Here is a 20185-nt window from a genome sequence, read left to right on the forward strand (position 1 = left end):
ATAAATCAATTGGATGAAATGATCCCTTGCTACAGACTAGAGAAGTTTGGCTATGTCTCAAGGAAATAGAGAATTACACTAGACATTAAGGGAACCAGAAATACTCTCAAGAGTTCAGGGTGGATATAACTGTGCAATGGAGCAGAACAGATTAAAAATCCCAACCTAAGGAAGCATTAATATATAAAACTGCAGGAGAAAGGCTTGATGTGATAGAAATAATGTGATGGTGCTCTAAATATGTATTTGCTATGTTTAGAGTTTTCTTCTCTTGCCTTTTTAGTTGTTTCCTCAATTCTTCCTCCAGCATGTGACAATACTATTTCTTCTTCTTTCAATAACAATGGCTCCTTCTGACACCAAGGACTCATTGTGCCAGGAGCCACAGATATCCAGCAATTCCTATCATGGCTTCATAGTGCAGTAGAGGCAGAAGAGTCATGTAGAATGCAAATGTTTTCATATTTCTAGCTTAGTTTATTAAGCAGTCCTACAGTAAGTCCTACCCTGAAAGAGAAATGGCCAGAAACAACAGAAGGTGATACCTTCTTCTGAGGGTTGCAATGCTACCACTCTGCCCATTTGGTTTTTTATTGTTATTGTGTGTTTTTTAAGAGCAAGGCATTGCTTGCTTTCTCCAGAATACTGTATAGAAAAGTACCTGAAACTCACTGTTCAATCCATGCATTATTATTGCCTTTTAAAAAATGAGTATAGATACGCTTTTTACCTACTCTTGACATCACACCTACTATTTTCTTTCTCCTTTGCCCTTGCTTTTCTCCCACATACTCTTAAGCATTTGCTTCTTCAGTTCTCAGGTGTAGTGTCCTCTTTACATGTTAGATTTCTGATCCTTTGATCTAGTCAGAATAGTTTGCATAAAATCTAACAGGGAAATTGCTGGAAATCACTGGCAACCAGCTATTTAACCACAGTTTTCCTGTCTTCTCTCATCCTAGAGCACCATTACAAGAGACAGGTAAAAAGCTATGCATGTACACACACACAGAGGCTTAATGTGAGAGTACAGACACCTATGTCTATAGATTTGAGAAGGATGATGATACTGAATGGGTTATAACAGCTGTATTCTCTCCTCTTCATTTTTTTTTCCATTTTTTGATTGTTATTTTCCCTTTCAGTTAATAAAAATATAGATTATCTTTTCCTTTTTTTCACTCTTTTCTATCCCATCTTTCTCTTCTGGCTAATATTCACTCCATCCATGATTGCCATCTCAGAATAAATTCTGGACATCATCACTGCAGCTGCTTGGGAGTGGATGGGATTTGTGTCTTGCATATCAAACCAAAAGGATATACAGATTTCTTTGTTGTGGCTGCAGTCATAATGAGGCCAAAAGATTCTGGGACACACCTCTTCTTTTGGATTTGCCTCATACAGTCTCCTCTCATCTATTTATTTTCTTCCTTTTTTCCCTTTTTTTTTTCCTTTTTTTTTTCTCCACATTTTTTTATCTTTTCTTTCTCTTCCCACTATCTATACATTTAATAGCAAATTGCTGTTTCTCTGAAACACACACACACACTGATACAAAGGAAGTTTCATACAAACAACTTCCAGGAGAAAACAGAGCCAATTTCCCTGGTAACTACCAAAAGCAAGTGAAAATGACAAACAGACTGACTGCAGTGGATTGATACTGATTTATAGATAAAAAATGGGTAAAGTGCGTCCAAATGAACTTTCTCCCAGGACTAAAGCGGAGGAAGACTGCCTCTGTTAGCATTCCTATACAATTAAACTAACCCTCCTCATGACACCTCACCTCTCCCTTTCTAGCTCTATTTTCCATCTTCTGTTTAAATAAAGTTGTCTGTTACAAAGTGTTGCTTGCCATCTTATCCCAGGCACAGAACACAAGTGGCTTATGCTTTATCATGCAATAGGGGTCAGTTTTCCACGCATTTTGGAGTTACTCAGCTCTGCACATCTGCACCTCACCTTTTACATCTCTGTGTCTGCCAGGTGTCCTCAGGGGCTTTGAAAATCATCTACCTTCTACTTATAGCTACTTACTGAAATGTTCAGGAGACCTGAATGAATGGGGTTTGTAGGGCAGTGCTCCTACTTAAATCTGCTACTTTAGTCAATTCATTCCTGAGCTAAGCAGAGTAATAATTAGAAACATCAGCATGTCCTAACCCAGCTAGTCTGCCAGAAGAAAAAAAAGGAGGACTGCAAGATATCCCCACAAATTAAGGATAAAGTTACAAAACCTGCTATTACAAGTTTCAAAACTTGGACACAATAGGAAAGGGAGGGGTTAATTACAGTAGCGTTCAGTTGCTGGTAGCACATTACAACATGATTTAGTGAAGCAATATATTTGTACCATGAAAAATAAAATTGAAGAACCATTTAGATGATCTCAGCAGATGAGGAGAGGTCTATGTTAGCATGACTGTATTACTTCTGTTTCCAGAGAGAACTAACACTTCCTGGGCAGTCAGAGCACTGCCACTGTCCCCATTCCACGTCAGGGGCTGTTTCTGTGCTCTCCTACAGTAAATAGCCTCCATGGCCACCTCACTTCTGCAATTCTCAAAGCCAGTGCTGGGCTAAGCCCAAATTGTTCTTCTAAGCAAAAACATTTGAATACACACTTTCCTGAGTGCCACCTTACTTTTGGTCTGATCTGACAAACAAGTCTGGAGCCCTCAATATAGGAAGGATGTGGAACTGATGAAGTGGGTCCAGAGCAGGGCCACGAACATGACCAGGGGGTTGGAGCACCTCTGCTATGAGGACAGGATGAGGGAGATGGGATTGTTCAGCCTGGAGAAAAGAAGGCTTTGGGGAGACCTAACAGCAGCCTTCCAGTACCTGAGTGCGACCTACAGGACAAATGGAGAGAGATTGTTTACAAAGGGTGAGAGGGTGAGGGGCAATGGCTTCAAACTAGAGAAGAGCAGATTTAGACTGAATATTAGGAACAAATTCTTTACTATGAGGGTAGTGGAACACTGGAAAATGTTGCCCAGGGAGGTGGTTGAGGCCCTTTCCCTGGAGATATTCAAAGGTGAGGCTCGACAAAGTCCTGGGCAACCTGGTCTAGTTGAGGATGGGATGACCTTTGGAAGTGCCTTCCAGCCCAGCCCATTCCATAATTCTATGATACTCCAGCTGTAGCTTTTATTTTTGCCACGTGGTCATGGAGCTGAAGATGAGCGGACCACGGGGTCCTCCTTACAGTGTTTCCTGCGGCCCAATGAGGAGCAAAACCTGGGGAGCATATTTTAAGATTCATTCCAGGAGTCACTTCATTCAGACAAGTGGTACTGTGTTGATATACAACCACAAAGTGACTGCTTGTTCAAAGTCACCCAAGAAGATCTGGCAAGATAAAAAATTGAACTAAAACCTCCAAGTTCTGGGTTAAATTCTGTAAACATTAGACCTTTCTCCTTCACTTTAGCCACATTATTGAGATAGCAGGGTTGATAGAAAGGCAAAAGCTTACTACTTTTAGCAAGTGGACATTTTATTTGAGCTTTTGAGTTGTCACAAAGTCCACAGAAATTTAGATGCAATCTTCATAAAACTGAATGGAGCCCTAAATATGGATTTAATTTAAGTACCGCAAGTTTCTAGTTCTACTAAATCAAGCTACACTGAGTAACAGCAACCACAAGACAGTTAGATTTTGTATCATAATGATAGGCACTTTGTCTGGATTATGGGTGACCACCAAAGCCACTCTTCAACTGGACATGGGAGAGAAAATATAATGCGAGGCTCTTGATTGAGATAAAAACAGTGAGAGTAACACTCACCAGTTACTGTCACAGGCAAAACAGACTCAATTTAGGGAAATTAGTTCAATTTGTTACCGAAAAAATCAGAGACAGAATAAGAAATAAAATAAAATCTTAAAATACACTTTTTCTGCACCCTTCCCTTCATCCCAGGGTTATGTTTACTTCAGATTTTTCTATCTCCCCTCCCACAGTGGAGCAGGGTAAAGGGTAGCAGAGGTTGCAGTCCATTAATTAAGTGCCTCTGCCACTACTTCCTCCTCAGCAGGAAGAATCCTCAGACTGTCCATGGGCTGCAGGGAGATATCTGCTCTAACAACTGGAGCATCTTCTCCAAATCTTGATGTCTTCAGACTTGTTTCACATGTACATACTCCTTTCTTTAGCTGCAATAGTTGTTTTGCAAAGGTTCTTTCCCCCCTTAAATATGTTATCACAGAGATGCAACCACCATCACTGATGGGCTCGGGCCTGGCCAATGGCAAGTCTGTCTTGGAGTCAGGTGGCATTGCCTCTATTTGACATAGGGTAAACTTTTAGGAGCCTCTCACATAAACCCTCACTGTAGTCCCATGCCACTAAAATCTTACCATACAAACCCCATACACAATTCCACCTGGAGTAACAAAGTGACAAACTTGAAAAAGGGCAGATTTTAAAACTATGAGGAAAGTCGTTAACAGCAGGCTGAAGGGCAAAGTAAAAAACTTTAAAACCACAGAAACAGCCTGGAGGCTATTCAAGAACATTGTGTTAGAGGCACAGATGGTTTGTGTATCATTGAGAACAAAAACAAAGTATAATGGTGAGAATAAAACTATGGTTAAGCAGAGAAGTACAGGGCTTTATCGAGGCTAAAAAGGCATCCTTTAAAAGCAGAAATGCTTCCTGAACCACCTAACCAGATCAAGACATCACTTATGTTTATGAAATGCACTAGTGATAAGACCAGTAAGGAAGTGGTCAGCTAAAGGTAATGAGGATCTGGTGAGTAAAGACACAGAGACATGTCTACTTGCATCCTGTGACTGTGGCACATTTAAAGGTTGCAACAGAAAGCAACAGAAAGGTCTCATTATCCTCTTGAGATTCCCCTGAATTCCCACGATTTTCACTTTTTTTTTTTTTTTTTGTTTTTTTTTGTTTTAGAAAATGGCTTACTATCCATCAGAGAGAAGAAACTAGACAGAAAACCAGAAAACAAAACAACATATCCTGCAAAGGTGCTGGTGTAGCCTCAAGCTTCTTGCCCTGGATATCTCAAGTCTCCATCTTCCACTACAGGCAGGTTCCCTTTAGATGCTTATATTTCACTTGCCAGAGAGCAGGTTCTTGTGCTCTAATGTATTCTCAGAGGTCCAAATTCTCCCAGTAACAAACATTTTGGAACAAATTCTACTCTGATATACTGAATCAATTGTGTGCTAAGAAAAGTCCCAATCATATGTTCCAAAACAAGTGTTATTTGAATGTGTTTTTATGCAAGAGCTAAATAGCAAAAGAACAATAAAATATACACTTTAGTACACACACAATAGTTTTTGGTTTTTTTTTTTCCACATAGAAAACAATAAAGGATACTTTCTATATCATGTGACTAAGAGAAATGGAAGCTACAAAAGCATGATACTATGCATTAAATTGAGACATTCAAGTTGTTGTTGATTTCTCAATGTAGTAACTTAGGCATTATGAGATATAATGACAATTCACTAAGACTCCGAAGTAAACACAGCAGAATAAAAATCTGTGGCCAGCAGTGCATGTTCAGAACCACATCTAAGAAAAGAAAGTTTAATTTTTAGGCATTTTAGCAATTTGGTTTAATGATTTCATAGATCCATAGAATGGTTTGGATTGGAAGGGACCTTAAAGATCATCTAGTTCTCAACCCCTCTGCCATGGTCAGGGACACCTTCCACTAAACCAGGATGCACAAGAAATGGCTTGTTAGAAATTGGTTAGAGATCAGAGAAAAATAAGTGTACAAAACATCATCTAAACAAAGGAGATCTGAAGCAACTTTTATCCCTCTGTATCTCTGCCATGAGATGACAGAAAAAGAAGGAATAAGGGAGAAAAATATTATTTTGTAATCATCTCACAAAACACCTCCTGAGTGTGTGTTTGTCCTTTCCCAGGACAGTTTTTGAGAGAATATGTTGACTCCTCCCCACTGCTTCAGCCAACAGAGTGTCTTCTAGAGAGGTGGGAACAGTATCTAGGACAGTGTGCACATTGTGGGTAGAAAAGAGGGAAATGGAGAAAGAGGTAGGGATCAGCTAAGAAGGGGCTTTAAGAAAGGTTTGGTTTATATGGGCAAAGTTTGGATAAACTTTTAACACTGCTGACCTCCAAAACCCCTGTGTACTTCATGAATCATCCTGTACACAAATGAGAACTTTTGGAACATCTGGTGCCTTCCTGAAGATCTCCAGTGTATCGGAACTTCAGCATTTAATTTCAAATCACTGTGAACTTTAGAACAAAAGTTGAGACTAAGAATCTGCGTCACTCACAAAAAAGAGAAATTTTACATCTCCAGTCCTTAGCAAAGGATCTTTTGGGGTTTTGTTTTTTGTTTTCCTAGTTTAAAGGCAAAACTGTGTGCCACTAATCAGCCATGGCACATGCACACACATACCCTATTATATGTGAATACTTCTCTAATGCTACTTTATAAGAACCTTGAACACTTCAGTTTGATTAACACTTTGATAAGACATACATTTTCCTTGAAGAAAGCAAGGCCATGGGGATTTGTTAAAAATTCAGGAAAGAAAGATACTGTGAAAAGATTTAATTCAGTTACAGTAAGTAATACATTCTACTAATGTAATATGGACACACAAAAAATGTTAAGCCCATTGAGAAATTAGGATAATTTTGTTTGATCCTTCATGAATGTATATGCTTGCATTTATGCATGTGTCTGTATGTATATCTATATTTATGAAAATATTGTTATGCATGTCCCTGTGTATGAATACATTTAAAAAACAGACCTGTGACCATAAATCAGCTCAATAGAAACACTGTAAAGTGGACTACTGTACATCTTTATTTAAAAAACATAAGATGCCAAGACAGAAAAATATGAAAAAAGAAATACATATTGTTTTTAAAGCTGAAGCATCAATATGGTTGTAATTTTAATGTTTCTTGCTGGAAAAAGGTCATCTTTGGCGAGGTCGGGTTTTTCTTAAGGTCATTTCACATTGAGATATCTGCCTGCTTTTGACATTTCATCTAGAAGAGGCACAACTATTCTGACACATGAAATGGGTTCTTTACAAACCCAATGGCTATTTCTATCAACATCTGTTATTCTTACACAAAAGGGGAATATGCATTGATTGCAAACAAGGCTTCGCATTTTTTGAGAATATATATATATATATGTATAGTATTTAAAGGTACAGCAATGTCTATCTGAAATAGCAATAGAAGAAAACACTGATCTATAAAAGACTGAAAATATATAATCTCATGGACGGCGTGTTTTACTCAGAATTAAATAAATTTAAAGATGTTAATTGTTGGAAAATTGTCACACTTTTCTGTAAAGCAGCAGGACAGTGAAATTTACTAAGCATTTGTGTAATTACTTTGTGATTTTGGCACAGAAAAAAAACACAATAATTTTTTTTTCTTTACATTTTATGTGATATTTTAATTTGCATATTCATTTTCTCAATTTGGTTTCCCTCTAGCTCTGAGCAAGATAGAAAAAATCTGTTGCCAAATAAATCCACCACCTTGCACCTCCATATTTTCAACCCCCAGAATCATTATATGTTTGTAACATATGTAATTAAAATAAAGCCTGTCCAAGTAATTCAGACTCACTGTGACAATTTTGTTTTTCTGTAAGACAATACAGAATTCCAGTGGCTGCATCCTGGTCTAATTCAGGAGTGTTTCACAGAATTCCTTTCCTGAGGGACTGCACAGGCAAGACAGCTACATTCTTACTCCTTATCTGCATGTAGCTGAGTTAAGCAATGGAAAATCCAAAGCAGAAGCATTTTGTTGATCATTCAGTAGTCAGGATTTGCTAGCCAAGTGTTGTGACCAGTCACATGGTGTTATATCTGTTCCCATACTGATGGTCTGTTCTTTATGAGCTATTGCTTTCACCCATTTTATCAGAAAACAGGTTTTGTTTTCTGATTATATTAATTTGGCAAATGCTTAAAACTGCCGTTTGTGGATATTAGTAGGAACATAGCTTTGCTCACATAATTATTTGAGAACAGTGAATAGCAAAGGACATGAACAGGACATAAATCCTGTCCTCTAAACTAGCAAGCTGCAAGTGATCAAATTTTGTACTTTCCACTGGCTGATTAATCTTGCACTAATAAACTCTGTGTGTTTGGAGTCAATGTACTTCGTTACTTTCTAAACGTGTCATATTTTAACTTATCTGCACTATGAGGACGTGTGGCAGGCGTTCACTAAGAACTACAGGTGCTGCTTTTCTGGACTGGAGCCATATGTCCATAGGGCATTGAAGAGGTTAACATCCAGGTGTTGGAGCTATACTGTTGGAACATGTTCTGTGTTGCTTCCAGACTTTGGCCTCAAATAAACACCTTTAACACACTTTATTAAAGTGCCATTATTAGATTTATATAATATACCGAGATCCAGAAAATCAGTTCTATGGATGACTGAAAAATACTTAATCAGCTTTTGATGACTTCACAGGACAGCAAGGGAGTAAGTTCCTATTATTCACTAATCATTTCTGCTTGAGAATATGACTTGAATGTTCTCAGTTTGTGAATTGATGGAAAGTGCAAACATTCTCATGTTCTGCAGTGTTGCTTTTGATTAGAAAATAATGCTTGGGGTCTGAATATGCTGAAGCAATGTTAAGGAAACATCAAAGTATCCTTAACTCTGCCATTTTGGGCCTAGGGCATTGCAGTTATCATATGAAATGTATGGCCTTTTCTTAAATAGTTCCACAAGAGTAGCAACTGCTGCATAATGGTACAAATAAAAATACCGCTAGCACAAGCAGCAGCTTTGATAGTTGTGCTTAGTCCCATACAAAGCCTGAAATGGCAAAACTGATGGTTTTCCAGCATCCAATACCATCATCAGTACACTGTGGTGGGCCAAAGAAGTAAAGCAGCACAAAAATTAGCAGTTTGGATTCTCTGAATGTGTATACAAGCATAAATTACAGATATTTCTACTAAGTGAGTCATACATCTAGAATTTAAAATAAGTATAAGCAACATAACAGTATGGTCTGTAGTGGAAAAGCAAAGTCAAATTCTCGCACTACAATGATATATCACATAGGACAGACTGAAGCTACTCTCATCCATCAGACTGTAACTACACATAGATAAAAGGGGATCTTGGAAAATTGTCAGTTGATATCTAATGACTGGCCTTACAAAAATGGTGAGTCTTTATTATGCTGGTAGGCAACCTAAAAAGCACTAAAGGAAAGTTGTGCAACTGGGGCTTACACAAGTCTCATTTAATGGGAACTAGAAACTACGTGACACTAGAACAGGCCAAGCTTTCTGCAGGGCTAGTTTCATATCTCCTCCATATCAGTTTACACAATTTCCTCTTCTGGCAATAGTTTCTACAATTTCTGTACTGGAAGCAGCTTAAGGGGTCTCAGCCTTCTTTGCACTATAACAGGATCAGATCGAATTAAGAATGTCTTTCCCATCTGAGAAACCCGTCTTAATTTTTGCAAGGGTGAGCCCACTAATATCTTGCATATTTTTAAGCAGAAATAAAGATCATACAACATACATGGATGTCATTTGCTTTCCAAACACGTTTCACTGGGCATAAGATGCACATACAAGTTCATTACTGAGGCAGCTGAACTCACTTTGAAGGGCAATGAGCCCAGTGCTACTTGCTTGTCATTATTCTCCTGTCCCAACCAGTTAAGACCAAAATGTGAGGAAACAAGGGAAAAGGGTATGTATCTACTTGCATTGATTTGAATAGCAGGATGATAGTTATCTTCAGTCACTGAGGTGGGTGGGAGCCTGACACTGAAAGAATTTGAGGAGGAAGTGCTGAGTGAGAAAGTCACTGCCTAAGAGAAGGTCTGCTTACTCGGCACAGGGAAAATATGCACTCTGTAGGTGGGTATTTAGTAGACTGAGGTAGATGGAGGAATATGCAGAAAGAGAATAATTGTAGAAAGATTACATGGAGGAGAGGAAAGAGATGTGTCTGAAGTGACTGAATTTCTCCTAGGAAGGGAGCATGGTTATTGCTGCCATTGCTGATGTGACTGCATATTGACCTGTGTCTTGCTAGGACACCACACTGGGGTTTTAAGCTTTCCTTTTCCCTGTGGCCTCCTACTGAAAAGAAGGAACAAAGGAATCATTCTGAATATCTTTCTCATCAGAAGACAGTGATTCAGATTTCTTCTTCCATTTTCATCCTTTGTTGATTGAGTTGTCAAGCACCCAACCTTGGCAATAGAAGCTGAAATGAGCAATGTCTTCATAGCTTTGCCATGCTGTGTCAGTACTGAATAACTGAGCCTTATTGACTGCATGCTGGGTCCGACATTCAGCTGAGTTCCTTTGGAATTTTTATCACTACTTTTATCTGACACTCAGAATGGCCTCACCCACGATGAATTGTAAACTACTGAATTCTGTTTTTTCTAGAGACATCTGGAAAAGTAGAAAAGTACTGTCTACAGCTACAAGCATATGCGACAAACTGAGGCAGTTCTCAAAGACTACGGTCTACAAATTGCACTATATCATAATTCCTTACTTACTGGACATGAAAATTTATAGCACAATCCAGCACCATTGCTCTGTTATAAACACTTATTGATAGTCCTGCTGAAGCAAATAGTAGTAAAAATATTTTAGTATCCAAGGGCCTAAGTCATGCTGCAAAACCAGTATATACATTAATAGTTCTAATTCCAGCAATGGACAATAGAAAGCCATTGTCATCTTCAACTTACATGCAGGACACTGAGATACAAACCCAGTTGACTCAGAGATAAATCCTAGATCCACTGCATTGCCTAGTACAATGCTGGTTTATAGGCCAATTTTGTCCTTTATCAGCTTCTCACAAACTGATAAAATTGATAAGAATTTTAATCTTTTTAGCCTGAATGGAATTAATTTTTATGATTTCTCAGTTACTCATGCCTCAATTCACTGACACAATGTTATACAACAGGAAAATATCAACAATCCCTTGATTCATTTTGCATGGTGGGGGAAAAAGGCTAGGAAAGGAGAGAGGAATGAATCCCATATCACTTGGCTGTCATCCATCTTAGATGCTTGTGGGTCTGATGTCTTCAGTATGTTTCCTATCAAAGCTGTTTGATATTGTTTATTATGAAAGTGTATTTCCACTACTGCTTGAAAATAACAACAACCCAGGGCTGTTTTTTGAAACAACACAAAATATCTTTACATCAAGTATTCAGATAATTCCATAGTTTTGAAGTCATTCTACTATGGAGACACACTGTAGGGCCATAGATACCTAATTTTTGCCGTCCTTCTAGCCCTCTATTTTTTCACATTCCCTATGAATATATTAATCATACACTTGAGGGCACACAGGTTTTGCATATAATTTTACCTAGACAACATTTTACTAAATTATGAAAATCTAGCTTCTTTTAGGGAAAAGAGACACTATGTATTATACTGCTTAGGTCAATCACCTCTTCTTCATTAATGTATTCCAGTTGTTGCTCCTACTAATGTATATACATTTCTATGTCTTTCATTACAGCTATGAGAGAGCACTGTAACAGCCCACCTCTGGCATCTCATCTTCAATCAGAAGAGGAATGACTATTCTCAAGAGTCTCCAGTTCCACATTGTTAACATTCTGTCCCTGCCTATCTACACCTAACCTTACCTCATTTCTTGTTTATGTGAAGAAAACTTTCACCTTTCCATAATTTTTTAAAAGAGGAAGAAAAATAAGAAAAAAACCTCTACCATATTGCTGATTTTTAACTCAAAAGAAGAAAGTACAACTGTATTTTTAGAGGCCACTTTTAAAGCTATTAAAATATTTTGTATGAATTGAGCAAACTGTCCTTTAGAATAAACTTTCTGGGTTATCAGAGATGTAATACTTTACAGAAGGAAAGATCGTGAACACCTACAATCAGTTTGCATGCTATCTACTTGAAGTCTTGTTTGTTTTCCCCTGAATCTATGCTTAAATAGGATAATCCTAAATTGTGGGTATGAAGAACAACAATGAATAATGACCATGACTGTTTATTGTTATCAGCATTATTTATTTTCACCCAGCTACACATCCTGCATGAGTGAAAGAAAATGTACAAATTTCTTGCTAAACTGCAGTTATGCTTTATTCAAAATGTTATTCACAGGTCATTGACAAACAGTGTGAAAATTCAACATGGACATATGACTAATCCCCAAAATCTTAAAACAGAAAAAATTACATGTTTAATCTCATCCTCTCATCACAAATACAAAACTATGTCATGTCTATTTAAGAACTTGCATTTGCCTTTAATGCATCCTTTTGATCAGTCTTTTAGACTGCAGACTTCTGAAAGCTACTGTGACAAAGTTTCTATATGTCATATTGTTGAAAGAAATATATATTGGCCACAATTTTAAGAAAAAGCACTTATTTCCAACTGTTACAGAAAACATTTACTGCATAGCATGCCATCATGCCTAATGGTCATTAATTTCCTCAAGCTTTCTTTTAAAATTCATAGAGGTAACCCCTATTAAAATATATGGTGGAAGTGGGCTTGAAGATTTTTCCAGATATTATTTTCCCTGAAATGAAGGTATGATAAAATTGTTGTTTTCCAATAACTCTACATGTGTTAACAGAAACAATGTAAAATGCTATGCTTTCCTCAAAAGCTTTTTGAAAGGTTTTTAAAGTCTTCTGACCCAAGAGAAAATACAAGTCCCATGACAAGAGGTCCAGACTCTTCCACCTCATATTGGATGTATTTTCATTATGGGTGTATGACAGGCATCTTTATGCTTGGTTGGATGGATTTTACCTGCTGTTAAATCCCTTGAATTTTGTGGCCAAAGGCTTGTTGATTATTTTTGCCAGTAATTATGACTTATTTGTTGTTATTGCATCATGAAAACAAAAAGTAATTCTTAAAGTAATTCTTGCTATTTTTAACATATTGTACTATATTCATGCCATTATCAGTGAATTGCATAAATTGTGCTAGTGAATCTACATATATAAGTTTCAGCTCTAAAGTAAGATACTGTTGTTCTATAACTAGGTTTGTATTTTGTGAGCCTTTTATCAAGGAGAATCGAGTACATTCCATAAATAATCCATACTACTATTTTGATTGTAGTACCCTAACTTTTTACACTGAAAAAAAATTATTTGGAGAGAACAGTTACATGAGAAATATTGCTATTTCTTTATTTTTTATCATATCAAAAAATATCTGATAAAGGCTACTTGCTTTCTTGCACACTTCCTGAGTACTCCTTATCCTTCATTTTACAAGGTGTGTGTGCTTGATTTCCTGTACAGAAGTAGTTGAAATATGCATATAATCTTTCCCTTTCTTGTTTTCCCTCTGTTAATGAACCAATGTACAACAGAATTACAGGAAGCAAAATATTTTCTCAAACTTTCTTTACCAAGATGTGAAACTAGGGTTAAGAGTATTTCTACAGAGCAAATGTATGATGTACAGAAATATCTTTTTCAGTAGGGGCAAACACAGAATCTTCTTGTTAGATACAGGATGTATTTAGACAGTTTCAGGCCAAAATGTCTAATATGAACTAGTATTATTCTTCTTGAGTAAATGGATTTGTAGAGATATTGGATGTGAACCATAAAATGTGTTGGGGGGGGTGTTGTGTTGTTTTTATTTTGTTTTGTTTTTATCACATTTGTTTCCTTCCTCTGTAAAGGTTAATTTCCTGTATTTATTTCTGTATGTTAGAAATTATTAGTCAGCTGTACAGGCCTGACTATTTCCAGGGAAAGGGGAATGCTACAATAAATATTACAGAAAAAATAATTCCTGGGAGCAGTGCTAGACATTCAGATTATAGAACCCTGCAAGAGTCAATGTCAGAAAAAGGACTGTGTTAAAATTAAGACAAAAAAACTACAGTCATTACTGTAATTTCAATAAAATGTTCAAGATTAACTGACATTTTTGCCACTGCTAATGGTACTTTTCTCTCTAGTTGTAATTGAAAATATAATTATTTACTTTTTTTTTTTAATGCCTCTGCTTACTCAATTTTACTGTAAAATAGCAAGACAGTAAGAAAAATGGATAAACATTCAAATAAAGTCCATGGAAAAAGTGAGAAAGGAAAAACAATCATAAGAAAAAGGAGACAGAATTCTGTTAAGGATCAAGCAAGCAGAAGACAAACAAACTGACTCAGATAACCAATGAACTTGGAAGACAAAACCTTTATTTTCCTATTATTTCTTCGCTGAAAAGTAGGTAACATGAAAAGTTTTACAAAGCTGTTAGGATATGATTGAACATGCAAGTTAGAAATTTTGAGTAAGCTCTAATAATTAGTGTCTTTTAAATATTAAACTCCATACATTATTGTCATTATTAGTTTCAACAGATATGCAGAACAGAACATTGTTAATTTCCATTTATTGCCTTTTACTCAATAAATTGTACAGTTCTCTGTTGCTTATGAAGTTCAGTACATGAGCAGCAGTTACATAAATATTCAGCTTCTGTTCCATTGGTTCTGGACCCAGGTATTTTAGCCTGAGTTGCCAGAGATCAGCAATATTAGGTAGTTCAAGAAAAATCCAAAACACATGACAATAATTTGACCCCATTAATTGTCATTTGCCTACTTTAGCAGGAGATACATCTTCAGATGCTTCTTAGTGTTCAGACAGCACCACTGACCACTGTTTCATAACTCTTCTTGACAGCACTTTACATTCATTCTTGCCAGATGTTGACTGTGCCATCATCAACCATACACATGTCATTTTCAGACAGGATGATTCCATCTCATGTTTCATGAAATTATATATATATATTTATATATGTATCAGGAAATGAAGTGCAGAATATACTCGTCAACTTCATTTTGAAGTCATTTTCCTTCAGAGAATAAATTCCATTCTAGGGACTGTTTGACATTAGTTATGGAAAATCATAATACTTATTGTGAATAAACCTGTAAGGGAGCATAGCTTTTTAATTTATCTTGACATTATTTCTGGAGGGTTTTGTTAGATCTGTTTCACAATTTTATTTCCAGGTACTCTCAGAAGAGTTTAAGCAAACAAATTTCAATCTGTCAATTGCTTGTGAACTATTCACACTTACTATTGGCTAATTATTGCTTCTAAACTGTGATTGCCACTTTAATCATATAATGCTGCTTTTTCTCCTTCAAGTCTGTGGAAGGACCACTTCTGAAAATGAAGGCACTCATTAAAGTGCTTAACATGAATAAAGAAGATAACTTAGAGCATCATTTTGGAAAATTTAGTGTGTGGATTTTCTTAAAAGCCATGAAGCAGATTTCATTCAAGGCACAGCTGGGATAGGACAATGCATTCAAATATGATGTATTGAACTTATACAGAATAAATTATTAAATATTCATAAAAGTCCTCAACTTTGTCTCCTCTATTACTACCTTGCTTTGAAAGTACTTACTTTTCCATTTCCTTAGCCAACCTGTAATCACTAGTATGGCTGCATGGATGACAGGCAGTGCTTGTAAGTAAGCCGCTAGAGTTATCAGCTCTAACTTGTTTTTCCTTCTGTTAGGACTGACTATGCACTGAAAAGATATTTGATTGATAGGAGAATAGAAGACATTTGAAGAACAAAAATTAAACTGAATTTATGCCAGTGGGGAGGGAAGCTACCTCATTAATGAAATAACTGAGCTGTTAGCTAATTTTACTTGTTATTAGTAGAAAAGGGCAAAAAAAAAAAAAAAAATCTTCCAAGGAATTAATACTCTTCCTTCAAATGATTAAAAGAACAACAAAAGGGTTTGTATCTTAGATGTATTTAGTGGTTATGTTCCTGACACAAGGCAGAGGTAAAAACAAAAACAAGAAAAAAAAACAAAGCAAAACAAACAAACAAAAAAAACCCAACAAATAAAGTGGCAATTTATAGAACATTGTGTCAGCTTTACCTGATGTTTTTCTTTGCCTCTCCCCCGGTCTTATTTGAAGTAATTTCTGCTAATTGATAATTAATGCTTTTACCGTTGTTCAAAGCAGATATTAGTGTATCAACACTTCCAATTTGATACAAAAAGTGTATTTTGTTACAAGTGTAACTAATTGTGGCCGGTTGACGTTGCCCCCTTAAGAAAGGGAATATGGCGGACGGAAGTTGGTAAACAGAAAGAATAATCTAAACTATTTCATTGGTGAAGTGGGAGGAAGCACCTTCTGAACTGGGACTGAACTGAGCATTTCCAGGACTTTTCTATCAGTCTTGCTTCCGCCTCTCCACGGTGCAGCAGCTCTCTTTCTCTGCTCGGCTTTCTGCCAAGGCCTCGGCCTTGAAGTCCAGATACAGGCCAGTATTAACTCCCTTCCAATTAACACGAACTGCTTCTAACATTTTTTTTTTCCTCTCTTTTCTTTCTCTTTCTATCCCACTCTGGGGAAAGGGGGGAGAGGGGAGAGCGGAGGTGTGAAACCCCCCCCCCCTCAGCCGAGGGGGGAACTCTCATTTCTGTGTTATTTTATTGTATATCTTTGTATATATTGTAGATATTGTAAATTTGTAAATATTCCCCTGCAAATCCTACACTGCTTTGTAAATATAGCTCCACTGCCTTACTAATTCAGCTTGTGAGGTTTTTTTTTCCTTTCCCTTCAATTTTTCTTTCCCTTTACTTTACAAGGGGGAAGGGAGGAGGCTTCTTGGCCTTACCCTTCCACCCCACCACACTAATGCATAAAATTAATACTAAAAAATGTGTTTGCAATACAAATCTTACATTGCATTTGTTATTGTCTCTTCTTTCTATGAAGTTCTACAGCCTCTCTCCTTCTAAATCCAGAAAGATTTGTAATAAAAAGTCAATATAGTAAATATATTAACATTTAAACATGATTAGACATTAAAATGAGCGTTGAAGGATGACACAAAACATGTGAGTTCAAGCAGTGCCATGAATTTTGCCTCTTTGTTTATAGTAAACTTCAGTAAAATTTAAATTTGCCAAGAAAAAAAGACAACTAAATCCAAGATTTTATTTTTGTCTGTACATTAAATTCAAAGAAAAAAAATACAGCTTTGCTGTGTGAACATTGGGCAAAGACGAGTTACGTGAATATTGCTTCCCACAGCACATTGCTGAAAAATTACCTCACAGCTTCTCTGTGATCTTATTCTTTCCCTTATACCCATTTTCTTTCAAGGCTTAATGAAATCAGTCATACATCACTATAATCAAAGCAAAAGGTATATAACAAATTTGTTTACATAACATGACCTTATTCCAGGATTTCAGTGATGAACAACTTTCAGAGTGTTGAATGGAGAGAGAAGAGCTACTTACTGACTCATGATTTCAGGATTTGTTATTATCTACAACTTTGTTTTGATATCCCTTTAACAAGGAGAAACCTTTCATTATAGGGATAAGCTTGAGATTAACTAACATCTTGTAATGAAGCAGAGTGATTTAAATATCCATTACTACAGCTATGCAATAGAGATGTAATGGGGGTTATGCTGAGAAACTGCAGTCCCAATGCAGCCCATCCTATCTCATGAGACTGAGGGGCAGCTCAAGCCACACAAAACTGCAGCTGCACTCTTATAGCCAGTGGAGTAGTCACTTTTGTCCCTGACTAAAGCACCTCTGTCCTTGGTATCTTAAGACAGTTAGTAACCTCCTTCTTGGTAAGAATTGCCATACAGCAGGAATCTCATTGAAATGCTGAGAACATACTAAGAGAAGTTCTGAAGAAACATTACAAGCTCTCGGCATTAAACTTTTTTTGAATAACCAACTGCATTCTGCATTCTCAATGGTTTCCATGTAGTCTCAAGCTGCAGGAACGGAGAGGATGTTTCAGAGTCAAAATCATGGGCAGCCATATCAAGATCTACTCTGAAGGAAGTTTTTCAAGTACTGACAAGGAAAGAGAAAAGAAGTTGCTTATTTACCCCATTGCCTCAGCATTCTGAAGAATTTGAGAACTAAAGTAACTTGTCAGTTCCCTGTACAAATGGACACCAGGATTTCTGGACTAGGCATGTCAGTTTAAGCTTGAATAATTAGTCTGGTTGTTTGCCCTGTACTCTCCTTCCACCATCTCAGTCTTGTAAAAACTGAATTGGTCTGAGCATGAATATGCCTGAGCATCAGGGTCACGTAGACATGGTGTTATCCATGCTGCAGCCATATCAAAAGAGACTTCATAGAAACAGAGTCAGACAACATCAATATACAAAATACATACAAGCCTCATCTGAGTCTTACTGAAGAACTGTATTGGACCACATGGGCTTTTTAGCATATGAAACATTCTGTACTTGCCATACAGAAATGGAAAGAAATGGTCTGATTGTTTTTCTTTCTCCTAACATCAGAATAAGAATTATAGCTTGATTTCAGAAGAATAATATACTTCACCACAGTGTACAAACAGAATTGACACTAAGTAGTAATGCAAAATTCAGCAATTTATTTTTGCTAAGTTTTGACACATGTCTGACTAGGATAGCACTGTCTTTTCTGAACTGCAATAGAAATTAACTTGGCTCATATTCTTTAGGAGCCACTGGACAACTATCACTGGTTTATGAGAAACATTACGTATCTTGATGCATAGTAGGTACAAACAGTTGCTAAAGGATTGTAACTGGTTAAATTGGGTGGGTATTTTCCACAAAATACCTCATACTGCTCTTCAACCTGCTGAAATATGAAGCGCCAACTGGCATAACACTGTAAAATGCTGTTGCTATTATGAGTCATATTAAGCCAAAAACACAAGCAAGTCCTAGAACAGAAAATAAAGCAAACAAAAGGCAAATATCCATTTCAGAATAAAAGAACATGATTAAATTAGAAAAGCATTAGTAAGACACCAGATAAAAAAGAAAAAGAAACCCAAAACCACCCACAACAACAACAAAAAAATATTGTTAAAAAAAAATTATTACACTTTTTGAAAGCTTAGTTCTAATTTCTACAATGAAATATTAAAACATATGGTTTGCTCAGGGTATTTGCTGCATCCTAATTTCGTGAGATTGTATTCAGGTGCATTTAACATTTAAAAAATTTCACAACTAAACCAGGGCAGTATGCATGGGAGTTGAGTGAGCTGATACCTATTTCAATATCTTCAGTTTCAATATCTTCATAATTCAATACTTCAATATCTTCATAATTTTTCTGTTCTCTCCTGAATGTATACTTACCTTGTTAAATGAAAGGATCTTCAAAGAAAAAAAGGAAATTTTGCATTTCCAAATGTTGAAACAAGTTGCCTCAATCAGCTGGATTCCATTTGTTCCTAATTTCTTTGGAAACAGAAAATTAGTCAAAAGCAGTATTTTAGTGCTTGATGTTTTAGTTGCAGTGAGTTGTCACTTTATGATGAATATATATTTCATTAAAACTGTCCAGGCAATTTTCAACAGAAAAAAAAGAATGTTGAATGTTTTTTCTTTTATAAAGCCAAATGCTCTGCAAATCAATACTCCATTGTCCATCAAGGTGTTCTTTCCTTCATCACCTTGATTTTGTGTTTGTTTTTAATAAAAAAAAAAACAATTCTGTCAGAGCTGTCCTTTCCTAGCTGGCCCTTTTGTCAACCATGTACATAGAGAGAAGGCTTTTTTCCTGTAACACTTTATTTTTAATTGGAAATCATAATTCCAAAGAAGATAATGGGCAGTGATATTCTCTCCAGACCTGTGTCTGCAGTGATTTGAATGATATCCACAGGATGCTGATATCAGCAATCTCTTCTAGAAGAGATGAGCTCTGAGGAAGCTTCTTTCTCTTACCACAGCCACAGCTCCCCATACATGAAGTGCATCACTGAGCATCAGTTTTGACTGAATAAATATTCCTGTATTTACTTTCTCTGATCTGCTGTTTGCTAGTGTGGCTCACACTTCCACTACATCTACACAGGACACACAAGATGGCAATTGCTTTCCTAGTCCAGGACAAGAAAGATCTGATATGCAGCCTCAAATGGGATTAGTGTTTTAGTCTATCAGTGCTGGAAATTCAGAAATATGAGTAGTGGAGCTAAACACTGGTTTTGTGGCCTCTTTTCAATGCCTTCAATGTCTGACTCAGACTTTAATTCTCCTTGGTGACTGATACCGTTCCTGAGCATTTTGTGGGTTTTGTAGGTCTTT

At 36.6% G+C, this 20185-nt stretch overlaps 1 long non-coding RNA gene across 1 annotated transcript in view; it reads right to left on the bottom strand.

The window, feature by feature from the left end:
* Positions 1-14275: 14275 nt before the first annotated feature.
* The window catches only part of LOC137446366 (uncharacterized), a 61906-nt gene continuing 55996 nt past the window's right edge, over positions 14276-20185 (bottom strand). Inside the window, exons 4-5 of the long non-coding RNA XR_010988630.1 lie at positions 19232-19333; positions 14276-17933 (exon numbers count right to left, since the gene is read on the bottom strand). This is a non-coding gene — a long non-coding RNA (uncharacterized lncRNA). The remainder of the gene's footprint in view (positions 17934-19231; positions 19334-20185) is intronic.

Source organism: Melanerpes formicivorus, unplaced genomic scaffold, assembly GCF_026170545.1.
Source record: "Melanerpes formicivorus ecotype bairdi unplaced genomic scaffold, bMelFor1.0.p_v2 SCAF_17, whole genome shotgun sequence".
Classification (NCBI taxonomy): domain Eukaryota; kingdom Metazoa; phylum Chordata; class Aves; order Piciformes; family Picidae; genus Melanerpes; species Melanerpes formicivorus.